This window comes from Coregonus clupeaformis, unplaced genomic scaffold, assembly GCF_020615455.1.
Source record: "Coregonus clupeaformis isolate EN_2021a unplaced genomic scaffold, ASM2061545v1 scaf0959, whole genome shotgun sequence".
Taxonomy (NCBI): Eukaryota; Metazoa; Chordata; class Actinopteri; order Salmoniformes; family Salmonidae; genus Coregonus; species Coregonus clupeaformis.
Window position 1 is genome coordinate 73,038 of NW_025534413.1, and position 13,543 is coordinate 86,580.

Genomic DNA, 13,543 nt, shown 5'->3' on the forward strand with positions numbered 1-13,543 from the left:
CTGCTGCTTTTTGTTGATTTCAGCGACCCCAAGGTCCACATCATCGTGGAGAGAGCTGTGAGGAGCATTCTGGACAAGCTGTCCAATAAGCCCTGTAGCAACCTGCTCAGCCCATCCCAGGTGGTGGTGGAGCTGGTGCCCAGGATCCTCCTGGCCCTGTGGCTTCAGCCAGAGGAAGGCCATTCAGATCACCCCCATCCTCCTAAGCGGGATGGCTGTGAGTATGGTGGTGGCCGTAGGGGAGAAGCTCTCCAGCATGTTGAAGGCCTCTTCTCCTCACACCCCTTTCTCCCGGGCTGCTGCTTTTGACTCTGTGAGGTCGATCCTCGGGAGAATCAGCCAGTCCTTCTCCCTGGATGACCTCACAACCCCTTTTTTTATGAGCTCTGTCTGTGCCTTTGTGGCGGACGAGGTGAAAAGCTACTTCCAGCCTACTGCAGACACCCTGCCAGTTCCCCTGTCCTAGTGGTGGCCGTCTCCGCCACACTACCAGCTGACATCCAAGCAGGTGAGTAGCACTCATAGAGAGCACTCTGACAGATGTATTTTGTCATGACATCCTGGTGCCTTGTAGTAGTAGATCCAATCAGGATGTTAATTGTCACCCCAAACACAGATGCAGACCAGGCTTCTTCCCACCTGGAGGTTGTGGAAATCCCCCTTAACACAGAGGCAGACCCGGCTTCTTCTCACCAGGAGGTTGTGGACATCACCCCTAACACAGAGGCAGACCCGGCTTCTTCTCACCTGGAGGTTGTGGACATCACCCCTAACAAAGAGGCACACCTTGCTTCTTCCCACCTGGAGGTTGTGGACATCACCCCTAACACAGAGGCACACCTTGCTTCTTCCCACCTGGAGGTTGTGGACATCACTCCTAACAAAGAGGCACACCTGGCTTCTTCCCACCAGGAGCTTGTGGACATCACCCCTAACACAGAGGCAGACCCATCTTCTTCCCACCAGGAGGTTATGGAAATCATCACTAACACAGAGGCAGATCTGGCTGCTTTCCACTTGGATCTTGTGGACATCACCCCTAACACAGAGGCTAAGAAGGCTTCTACTCACCTGAAGTTTGTGGTCATCACCCCTAACACAGAGGCAGACCTGGCTTCTTTCCACCTAGAGGTTGTGGACATAACCTTTAACACAGAGGCAGACCCGGATTATTCCCAGCTGGAAGTTGTGGAAATCACCCCTAACATAGAGGTAGACCCGGCTTCTTCCCACCTCAAGGTTGTGGACATCACCCCTAATACAGAGGTAGACCCGGCTTCTTCTCACTTGGAGATTGTGTTCGTCACACCTAACACAGAGGCAGAACCCGTCTCTTCCCACTTGGAAGTTGTGGACATCACCCCTTACGCAGAGGCAGACCCGGCTTCTACCCACCTGAAGGTTGTGGACATCACCCCTTACACAGAGGCAGACCCGGCTTGTTCTCAGCTGGAGGTTTTGGACCTCACCCCTAACACAGAGGCAGACCCGGCTTCTACCCACCTGAAGGTTGTGGACATCCCCCCTAACACAGAGGCAGAACCCGTCTCGTCCCACTTGGAAGTTGTGGACATCACCCCTTACATAGAGGCAGACCCGGCTTCTACCCACCTAGAGGTTGTGGACATCACCCCTAACACAGAGGCAGATCCGGCTTGTTCTCAGCTGGAGGTTTTGGACCTCACCCCTAACACAGATAAATACCCTGCTTCTTCACTCTTGGAGGTTGCGGACGTCACACCTGAAGAAAAGCCTCTCATGGTGGCCGTCTACGCCACTCTGCCATCTGCCATCCAAGCAGGTGAGTAAGACTTATAGAAAGCACTCTGACAGGTGCCGTTCATCATGATAACATGTAAAGTGTTGGTCCCATGTTTCATGAGCTGAAATAAAAGATCCCATTCAACTGGCCAGTGTTTAGAACCTACGGTTTGCATTTATTTACATTCTGCCCCGCTTTTGTCCCTTTCCAGAGGATGTTGCTGTGGTCACCCTGGACATCACCCCACACGTCACCAAGGACGTGACCCTGGATGTTCCATGCAGGGCGAGGAAAGGGGCAGTCCGGCGTTTTTTTTGCAGGCTTTGGAGGGCAGTGTGCTGCTGCGCTTGCCACAAGGAAGAGGAGAAACAATATTAATTATTCATTAGACCAGAAACAGGATTGAACCATAGACCATTAAATTCTTTGCATTATAGTTGCCTTCAATTCGGATTTTCTTCTGTTTAATTCTTAATTAATTTCAGAACATTTCTCTAAACTTTGTGGAGTAGGTTGTATAAATAAGTGGGAAACATCCCAATCCCAATTTTAATGCTTTTAATAATTAACTTATTACATTATTTGACAAAAAAGTGGAGGGCGCGACCAAAAAACTTTAATCATCATAGAAAACTCTTGCTCACTATTAAAAATGCATTGTTTTATTTAAGCAAGGTTAAAAGATTAACGTTTCGGCCTAGTCTATGACGATATGCAAGTTGTGTTTGCCCAGTTAAAGGGGGACCCAGACTCACCCTGGTTCTTGAGGGTTGCAGACACTGAATAATTATCATTTGAAATAAATGGCACTTTTCAAGTCTTGACTAAAAATCTTTAATGAATATGAATTTAAATACAATTCAATCAATCAATCAATTTTATTTTATATAGCCCTTCTTACATCAGCTAATATCTCGAAGTGCTGTACAGAAACCCAGCCTAAAACCCCAAACAGCTAGTAATGCAGGTGTAGAAGCACGGTGGCTAGGAAAAACTCCCTAGAAAGGCGAAAGCCTAGGAAGAAACCTAGAGAGGAACCAGGCTATGAGGGGTGGCCAGTCCTCTTCTGGCTGTGCCGGGTGGAGATTATAACAGAACCATGCCAAGATGTTCAAAAATGTTCATAAGTGACAAGCATGGTCAAATAATAATCAGGGAATAAATCTCAGTTGGCTTTTCATAGCCGATCATTAAGAGTTGAAAACAGCAGGTCTGGGACAGGTAGGGGTTCCATAACCGCAGGCAGAACAGTTGAAACTGGAATAGCAGCAAGGCCAGGCGGACTGGGGACAGCAAGGAGTCACCACGGCCGGTAGTCCCGACGTATGGTCCTAGGGCTCAGGTCTCTCAGTTGGCTTTTCATAGCCGATCATTAAAGAGTTGAAAACAGCAGGTCTGGGACAGGTAGGGGTTTCGTAGCCGGAGGCAGAACAGTTGAAACTGGAATAGCAGCAAGGCCAGGCGGACTTGGGACAGCAAGGTGTCATCATGCCCGGTAGTCCTGACCGTATGGTCCTAGGGCTCAGGTTCTCAGAGAGAAAGAGAGAACGAGAGAATTAGAGAGAGCATACTTAAATTCACACAGGACACTGGATAAGACAGGAGAAGTACTCCAGGTATAACCAACTAACCCCAGCCCCCCGACACATAAACTACTGCAGCATAAATACTGGAGGCTGAGACAGGAGCGGTCCGGGAGACACTGTGGCCCCATCCGAAGAAACCGGACAGGGCCAAACAGGAAGGATATAACCCCACCCACTCCGCCAAAGCACAGCCCCGCACCACTAGAGGGATATCCCCAACCACCAACTTACAATCCTGAGACAAGGCCGAGTATAGCCCACAGAGGTCTCCACCACAGCACAAACCAAGGGGGGGGCGCCAACCCAGACAGGAAGATCACGTCAGTAACTCAACCCACTCAAGTGACGCACCCCTCCCAGGGACGGCATGAAAGAGCACCAGCAAGCCAGTGACTCAGCCCCTGCAACAGGGTTAGAGGCAGAGAACCCCAGTGGAGAGGGGAACCGGCCCGGCAGAGACAGCAAGGGCTGTTCGTTGCTCCAGCCTTTCCGTTCACCTTCACACTCCTGGGCCAGACTACACTCAATCATATGACCTACTGAAGAGATAAGTCTTCAGTAAAGACTTAAAGGTTGAGACCGAGTCTGCGTCTCTCACATGGGTAGGCAGACTGTTCCATAAAAATGGAGATCTATAGGAGAAAGCCCTGCCTCCCGCTGTTTGCTTAGAAATTCTAGGGACAATTAGGAGGCCTGCGTCTTGTGACCGTAGCGTACGTATTGGTATGTACGGCAGGACCAACTCGGAAAGATAGGTAGGAGCAAGCCCATGTAACGCTTTATAGGTTAACAGTAAAACCTTGAAATCAGCCCTTGCCTTAACAGGAAGCCAGTGTAGGGAAGCTAGCACTGGAGTAATATGATCAAATTTCTTGGTTCTAGTCAGGATTCTAGCAGCCGTATTTAGCACTAACTGAAGTTTATTTAGTGCTTTATCGGGTAGCCGGAAAATAGAGCATTGCAGTAGTCTAACCTAGAAGTAACAAATGCATGGATTAATTTTTCTGCATCATTTTTGGACAGAAAATTTCTGATTTTTTGCAATGTTACGTAGATGGAAAAAAGCTGTCCTTGAAACAGTCTTGATATGTTCGTCAAAAAGAGAGATCAGGGTCAAGAGTAACACCGAGGTCCTTCACAGTTTTATTTGAGACGACTTTACAACCATCTAGATGAATTGTCAGATTTAACAGAAGATCTCTTTGTTTCTTGGGACCTAGAACAAGCATCTCTGTTTTGTCCGAGTTTAAAAGTAAAAAAGTTTTCAGCCATCCACTTCCTTATGTCTGAAACACAGGCTTCTAGCGAGGGCAATTTTGGGGCTTCACCATGTTTCATTGAAATGTACAGCTGTGTGTCATCCGCATAGCAGTGAAAGTTAACATTATGTTTTCGAATAACATCCCCAAGAGGTAAAATATATAGTGAAAACAATAGTGGTCAATTGACTTGAGGATCAGAGCAGGCAGGCTTACTGGCTTGCCCTGAAGGCCCTCTGCCTCTACCTCTGTGTGGTTAATCTCAGCCAAGAGGTTGTATGGGTTGTCTGTCTCTCTCTGGGTGTGAATCACTATCACTATGACCTCTTGCTCATCCTGCCCGTTGGCCTGATTAGAAGGCTTCCCCTCTCATTCCTTGCTCACAGGAGCAGGGGTGATGGCATCCGGGGTAACCTCCTCCTCTCCTGTATCTAACCCATCTTTCTGGCTGTGAGTTCGACTGAGGTCACTCGTTCTCTCTCCCAGGGTGTTGGATAGTTTCTCCTCCTCTGTGTCTTGTGTATTTTCTACATTGTAGAATAATAGTGAAGTCATCAAAACTATTAAATAACACATATGGCATCATGTAGTAACCAAAAACGTGTTACACATATCAAAATATATTTCAGATTTGAGATTCTTCAAAGTAGCCACCCTTTGCCTTGATCACAGCTTTGTACATACAGAATAATACGAAATGTTCTGAGACCAGGTTGCGCTTTCACCTCCCCGGTAAGAGGGGAATAAGGCAACCTCAGAGTTACATTCAAGGATACTTTATTGACACACACGGATGAAATGGACATGGAAAGGTAGTGGAATGATAGTGGTCCTGTAATGGACAGATAACAGGGGTAATGAATATGCACAATAACTGATAGCACAAGTAGAGCAACAACGCTATTAACAAAGGAAGGGCTGTATTAATGGCATAATGCTACCTGCGGAGTATTACACAACACAGTAAAACACAGAGAGGCAACTTACAATAGGCAATGGTAGTAACTATAAAGAACAACAAGCAAGAATGATATACATGTTACAAACTCACTTTGTGCACGTACACTATCCCACGGTATCTCTGTGCATTCAAATTGTCATCGATAAAATGCAATTGTGTTCATTGTCCGTAGCTTATGCCTGCCCATACCATAACCTCACTGCCACCATGGGGCATTCACAACGTTGACATCAGCCAACAGCTCGCCCATACGCTGCTTTACAAGTGGTCCGAAGTCGTGAGGCCAGTTAGAAGTACTGCCAAATTCTCTAAAGCCGCTTGGCTTATGGTTGAGAAATTAACATAAACGTATCTGGCAACAGCTCTGGTGGACATTCCTGCAGTCCGTAAGCCAATTGCACGCTGCCTCAAAACTTGAAACATCTGTGCATTGTGTTGTGTTTCAAAACTGCACATTTTAGAGTGGCATTTTATTGTCCTCAGCACAAGGTGCACCTGTGTAATTATCATGCTGTTTAATCAGCTTCTTGATATGCCACATTTGTCAGGTGGATGGATTATCTTGGCAAAGGAGAAATCCTCGCTTACAGGGATGTAAACAAATTTGTGTACACAATTTGAGAGAAATAAGCTTTTTGTGCGAATGGAACATTTCTGGGATTTTTATTTCAGCTCATGAAACATGGGACCAACACTTTACATGTTACGTTTATATTTTTGTTCAGTGTAGTTATTAGGTTGGGAGATTGGGATCCTATCTGGTCTAGCTAAAGCCAACTTCATGGTTAGTAGTATGACAGAGAAAAAATAACAAGACAAATTTAAACATCACAAATCTGAGGGGGCAAGTGACCCTGTGCCCCTTTGGGCATGGACGTCTCTGCTATCAACCACATCATTCTGTCTCCGTGAATATTCAAAACAGACACATTCATTCAGGTCTGGTACTGGTCCTACCATATAGATCAGGGATGGACAATTCCAGTCCTTGGGGGTCGGAGGGGTGTCACACTTTTTCCCCATCCCTAGCAAACCCAGATGATTAAACTTATTGCATTCTAAACTGAAGCCCATGAGTATTTGATTATTAGAGTCAAATGTGTTAGCTGGGGCTGGGGAAAAAGTGTAACACCAATCAGGTCCCGAGGACTGGAGTTGCCCATCCCTGCTCTGTTTGCACGCATCGAGGGATGTGGTGACAGTGGAGACAAGGGAGCACACAGAAACAGCTTTGTCCTTTTAGAAAGTCGTCATAATCCTTAAATAAATATGATATGTATGCAAGAAATGCAAGAAATGCAGAGCCACTTCCAAAAACATATTGACAGAGTCTAGTATCTAGTAATCTAATCAATTAGTTTTCAACCCCTTTATTATGGCAAGCGTAAATAAGCTCAGGAGTAAAAATGTGCTTAACAAGTCACATAATCAGTTAGATGGACTCACTATGTGTGCAATAATAGTGATTTTTGAACGACTACATAATCTCTGTACCCCACACATACAATTATCTATAAGGTTCCTCAGTCGAGCAGTGAATTTTAAACATAGATTCAACCACAAAGACCAGGGAGGTTTTCCAATGCCTCGCAAATAAGGCACCTCTTGGTAGATGGGTACAAATAAAGCAGACATTGAATATTCCTTTGAGCATGGTGAAGGTATTAATTACGCTTTGGATGGTGTATCATACACCCAGTCACCACAAAATACAGGCGTCCTTCCTAACTCAGCTGCCGGAGAGGAAGGAAAAACGTCAGGGATTTCACCATGAGGCCAATGGTGACTTTAAAACAGTTAGAAAGTTTAATGGCTTTGATAGGAGAAAACTGAGGATGAATCATCAACATTTTAGTTATTCCACAATACTAACCTAATTGAGCAGAGTATGCACTCACTAACTGTAAGTCGCTCTGGATAGAGCGTCTGCTAAATGACTAAAATGTAAATGTAAAAGAAGGAAACCTGTACATGCATTGTGTTTGCAATAAGGCACTAAAGTAAAACTGCAAATAATGTGGCAAAGAAATGAACTTTATGTCCTGAATACAAAGCGTAATGTTTGGGGCAAATCCAACACAACACATCACTGAGTACCACTCTTCATATTTCCAAGCATGGTGGTGGCTGCATCATGTTATGGGTATGCATGTCATTGGCAAGGACTAGATACTTGTTTAGGATAAAAAATAAACGGCACAGAGCTAAGTACAGGCAGATTCCTAGAGGAAAACCTGGTTCAGTCTGCTTTCCAACAGACACTGGGAGACAAATTCCCTCTTCAGCAGGACAATAACCTTAAACACAAGGCCAAATATTCACTGGAGTTGCTTACCAAGACGACATTGAATGTTTCTGAGGGCTTAGTTACAGCTTTGACTAATTCGGCTTGAAAACCTATGGCAAAAAGAAATGGCTGTCTATATAATGTATATTGCATATATTTTACAATCCAGTTGTGCAAAAGCTCTTGGAGATTTATCAAGTAAGACACAGCTTTAATCCACTCAGGGGTGGGGAATACTTATGTAAATGAGATATTTCTGTATTTCATTTCCAATTCATTTGCAAAATTTCAAAAGCGTGTTTTCAATTTTGTCATTATGGGGTATTGTGTGTAGCTGCGTGAGAGAAAATATTATAATTGAATCCATTTTGAATTCAGGCTGTAAGAAAAACAACATGTGGAATAAGTTAAGGGGTATGAATACTTTCTGAATGCACTGTATATCTGCAAGAAAGTGATAAATAAGTGACTGTTTGAAAGGGGGTCATATAAACATTGCCTTATTTATATTTTTACATATAACATAAAGTTAATTCTGTCTGAAATAGTCATGCTATAATGGGCGTCGTTTCTCAGACCAAATTTCCATTCTGGCTCAAACAAAGCAATCTGATCATGCTCCAGTCAAAAACAGCTATAGGGAATGCCTATACATTGTCCAATCTCCTTCCACACATTGATTTCATCTTATTCAGAAAAAAACAAACTTGAAATTAAGTGTTGTTTCAGTGTCTTGTTGCAGGTTGTGCAATGTTCAAAAGTGTGTGAGAGAAAAAGCATTAACTTGTGTGTGTGTGGTGTCAAGTGTGGATGGTCCTATGTATGCAAATAGCCGAGATTGGATATTTCAGCACCATGGACAGCAGCGACATTGGGATAGCGAGATCTGTAATTCAGCAACACATGACACTGGATAGTGGCTGTCTCAGGTGAAGTTGGCATTGGGAAAATCCCATCTAATGGGAAACGAGGCATAGGAGGCAAAAAGACTGAAGGAGAAGACTCCCACAGGAACTCTTGGCTTAACTGTTCTGCCACATTCATTTCAAATGTTACATTTTTTCGATTTGTAAATAAAAGGGAACACATCTGCAAATAATGTAAACTGACTTTTCTAACTACACTGTACAGCTTTAGTGTGTCTGTGCATCATTGGTACAACTGCAAGCAATTCGCTTCTCAAATCCTTCTCAAATGTCTGTTCAATGTGAGAAATAAAATGAAAAACAACTGTTAGACTAATACAATGCGTACTGTCATGAATTATTACTATTCCCAACAAGACAACGAAGTGATGGTCTTTACCCGCCATGGAGACTTATAAAGGCTACTTCCCCCCCACCAAAAGTTCCCACGCTGAGCGATATTGTTTACTACGTCATTATGCATATAATTCAAATCATACCTTTATTGTCATTCATGCTCTTATTTTTAACCGAGTAGCTTTGCAAAAGTGTAACCTGCGTCAATTCAGAGCTAGGAAATATTGGAATAACGTGCTTAAGAGGAGCCCTGACACGCACAACAGGATAACGCAACAACCACATTTTCAATTGACAATCATTGATTTAAATGGACGTGGTCAATAGATTTGTATAGGCATATATACTCATTTAATTTAACTTGTAAGGCAAGGTTGGATTAGTAGGTCTATGCAACATGCACCTGGATAACCACGTCATGAATCGGAACGGGCTCCAACGTCCTCATATACACATTGTGACAAAATAAAGAGCTTAATCTTTCACGAAATAAAGAAATAGAAGAAAACAGGTTCTAGAAACTCAATTTCTCCATGGCAATAGAATGTAAACATGTATATTGCGCCAAACATATCCAAATATCGCCTACAACTCAATTCTCAGCGCAGCATATTGGACAACACCACAGGCATTGATCATTCGCGACTTTAAGTCATTCCTGTTATCTCTAGAGCATCCCGTATATCTATAGCGCTGCATTTCGTACCCCTCTGACCATGGATAGGGTTGGGAGCATTCCTGAGTTCACTTATGGTCCCACTAAGGTAATCTTAGGAGATATTCCTTTTGGCATACTGTAAATGCCTGTGCATAATGTACCTAATAAAGCATAATTATTTTAATTATCTTCAAAGGAATTCTGTAGAAGCAGCCTTTATTTTCAGACTCTGCAGGCCTGCTGGGAGGAAGCATATTACAATAAACAGGTAAGATTCATCCCACAAAAACAGTAACCACAGAAAAAAGAGATAGATTTAATCCCAAAACAAGAGTTTTATTTCAAGACAGTTTAGAGAAGATGGTCATAAGAGTTCTTAATATCACTTGCAAATTGTGAGACATGAGCAGTTGTGAAATGTTGCGAGAGGCCCTTCTGAAAGCACATTATATGGTCTTTAGTGGCACGGTCTCACACCTTACCTCATCTTGCAGAAGAAGCTCATGGTCCACTATCTGCTGCTCCAGAGTCGAGGCCAGGTCTCGCCCCATGTCACCATGGAGCACATGAGCGACTGGCTGATGTCTCAGGGCAAAAAATCCCTTAGGGAGAGGTGAGTACCACGTCAGCTCTCACCTTCACTGCCATTCTCTGTCACCAGCAGCACTCCAGGAGGTGTGGGTAAAATAAACAACAGATAAATAGGAAGCCAGGAAAGTTGAGAGGCCTGTAATTTTCATCATAGGTACACGTCAACTTTGACAGACAAAATGAGAAAAAAAATTCCAGAAAATCACATTGTAGGATTTTTAATGAATTTATTTGCAAATTATGGTGGAAAATAAGTATTTGGTCAATAACAAAAGTGTCTCAATACTTTGTTATATACCCTTTGTTGGCAATAACACAGGTCAAACGTTTTCTGTAAGTCTTCACAAGGTTTTCACACACTGTTGCTGGTATTTTTGGCCCATTCCTCCATGCAGATCTCCTCTAGAGCAGTGATGTTTTGGGGCTGTCGCTGGGCAACACGGACTTTCAACTCCTCCAAAGATTTTCTATGGGGGTTGAGATCTGGAGACTGGCTAGGCCACTCCAGGACCTTGAAATGCTTCTTACGAAGCCACTCCTTCGTTGCCCGGGCGGGTGTTTGGGATCATTGTCATGCTGAAAGACCCAGCCACGTTTAATCTTCAATGCCCTTGCTGATGGAAGGAGGTTTTCACTCAAAATCTCACGATACATGGCCCCATTCATTCTTTCCTTTACACGGATCAGTCGTCCTGGTCCCTTTGCAGAAAAACAGCCCCAAAGCATGATGTTTCCACCCCCATGCTTCACAGTAGGTATGGTGTTCTTTGGATGCAACTCAGCATTCTTTGTCCTCCAAACACGACGAGTTGAGTTTTTACCAAAAAAGTTATATTTTGGTTTCATCTGACCATATGACATTCTCCCAATCCTCTTCTGGATCATCCAAATGCACTCTAGCAAACTTCAGACGGGCCTGGACATGTACTGGCTTAAGCAGGGGGACACGTCTGGCACTGCAGGATTTGAGTCCCTGGCGGCGTAGTGTGTTACTGATGGTAGGCTTTGTTACTTTGGTCCCAGCTCTCTGCAGTTCATTCACTAGGTCCCCCCGTGTGGTTCTGGGATTTTTGCTCACCGTTCTTGTGATCATTTTGACCCCACGGGGTGAGATCTTGCGTGGAGCCCCAGATCGAGGGAGATTATCAGTGGTCTTGTATGTCTTCCATTTCCTAATAATTGCTCCCACAGTTGATTTCTTCAAACCAAGCTGCTTACCTATTGCAGATTCAGTCTTCCCAGCTTGGTGCAGGTCTACAATTTTGTTTCTGGTGTCCTTTGAAAGCTCTTTGGTCTTGGCCATAGTGGAGTTTGGAATGTGACTGTTTGAGGTTGTGGACAGGTGTCTTTTATACTGATAACAAGTTCAAACAGGTGCCATTAATACAGGTAACGAGTGGAGGACAGAGGAGCCTCTTAAAGAAGAAGTTACAGGTCTGTGAGAGCCAGAAATCTAGCTTGTTTGTAGGTGACCAAATACTTATTTTCCACCATAATTTGCAAATAAATTCATAAATGTGATTTTCTGGATTTTTTTTTCTCAATTTGTCTGTCATAGTTGACGTGTACCTATGATTAAAATTACAGGCCTCTCTCATCTTTTTAAGTGGGAGAACTTGCACAATTGGTGGCTGACTAAATACTTTTTTTCCCCACTGTATATATATACATACATACATACATATACACATACACACAAACACACATATATATACATACATATATACACATACACATATATACATACATATACATATACACACACACACACCATTACACATCACTATTATTAAAATAACAGTGGCATTAAAATAAAGATTAGTTGTAAACAAATTAATAAGAATGGCCCAAAAAATAAGTACAATGCAATCTGCAACCCTGTGTGTGTGTGCGTGTGTGCGTGCGTGCGTGTGAATGAAAGGGTCTGTCTATCCCAGTAGTCTGCATATTAGTTGCAGTAGTTGGGGCACCTCTCCAATCTCTGATAGTTCTAGGTGTCTTTTGCCAGAGGTTACCTCAGCATATGTAGGCTGATGATCTGAATGATACATGGTGTGGACTGCATCATGTGGTGTACTTCTCTGAAGGACAGTGTTCTGCCCGACCCTGGAGTAGTGGGCAGTGCTGTGTTGTGATGGGCCAGGTCTAGTAGAGCTGTGTTGTGATGGGCCGCGTCTAGTAGAGCTGTGTTGTGATTGGCCGGGGCTCTGTTGCTGAGGTGATGGGTGTGTGGGTCCCTGCCAAGTGTTGCATCCTTTAGATCCTTGGCAAAGGGTCTGATACTGTCCTGATCAAGATGTACATTATCGTATAAATGTTCACATGTCAGAGTGGGGTGGTGAGCCGTTCTGACGTTGAGCAGTGAGGCACAGTCCACAGTGATCTGTTGATTTATTTTTTCGATCAACTTTCCTGGGAAGTGTGGATGATGATGTTGTCGGGGGTGTCCATCCTGGTCTGACTGAGTAGCTGCATTGCACTCTCAGTTGTAGAACTTATACACCTGGTGTCTAGGGAATAATCTTTCCTGGAATAAGAACTTCCCATTTGAATCAATAAGGATTGCAGTTGTGGGTGACTGTCTGGGTGGAGCAGACTGGGAGACTGGTATTCTGACCTGGGCTGGAGCAGACTGGGAGGCTGGTTGGCTGACCTGGGCTGGAGCAGACTGGGAGACTGGTATTCTGACCTGGGCTGGAGCAGACTGGGAGGCTGGTTGGCTGACCTGGGTTGGAGCAGACTGGGTGGCTGGTTGGCTGACCTGGGCTGGAGCAGACTGGGTGGCTGGTTGGCTGACCTGGGATGGAGCAGACTGGGTGGCTGGTTGGCTGACCTGGGTTGGAGCAGACTGGGAGGCTGGTTGGCTGACCTGGGCTGGAGCAGACTGGGAGGCTGGTTGGCTGACCTGGGCTGGAGCAGACTGGGAGGCTGGTTGGCTGACCTGGGTTGGAGCAGACTGGGTGGCTGGTTGGCTGACCTGGGCTGGAGCAGACTGGGTGGCTGGTTGGCTGACCTGGGTTGGAGCAGACTGGGTGGCTGGTTGGCTGACCTGGGTTGGAGCAGACTGGGTGGCTGGTTGGCTGACCTGGGCTGGAGCAGACTGGGTGGCTGGTTGGCTGACCTGGGTTGGAGCACACTGTGCTGGAGCAGACTGGGTGGCTGGTTGGCTGACCTGTG